The following is a 600-nucleotide window of genomic DNA, read 5'->3' on the forward strand; positions in this document are numbered from 1 at the left end:
ACCTAATAGGCAACAATTTCACGAAAAACACAAATGAAAACGTATGAAGGAAAAATAAGTTGTCGTAAGCTGTCTGAATTTTCTGATAATGCAGCTTAAGGATAATAGGTTTTTGACTATGAGATTGTGCAGAGCCGGAGGGGTGGGTTGTGGGAATTAGGGGTGACAGGAGGAGGCGTTAGCCGCCGTTTGAGCGCACAGGAGCGGGAAACATTGTATCGACTCACTAGGGGGTAGGCTAGATATGCTGTGATGAGACAAAAAATGTTAAATAAAATTAGACAAGGTATGCATTAACCTCACAGATAATGCAAAAATAGTGCAATGTCTGGAATAGTCAGTTTAGTCCATGATGAGGGAGACGAGTCATTTTTACCAAACCTTTCACAGAACAAGGCTATCATTAACCAGATGTAACAGATGTCAAGGACTTAAGATGAGCCAAGAGCATGTTGGTGCATGGAATGGTGGTACATGGAATGTTAATTTCAATCCTTGTTCATATGTTGTTTTTTTATTCTACGATTGGTATATTTTCTATAGCCTACCTATCCACAAAAATCATGGTTTAGCGATGGTTAAGAGTCGAGGCCTCTGATT

This window comes from Alosa sapidissima, chromosome 7 (genome assembly GCF_018492685.1).
Source record: "Alosa sapidissima isolate fAloSap1 chromosome 7, fAloSap1.pri, whole genome shotgun sequence".
Classification (NCBI taxonomy): Eukaryota; Metazoa; Chordata; class Actinopteri; order Clupeiformes; family Clupeidae; genus Alosa; species Alosa sapidissima.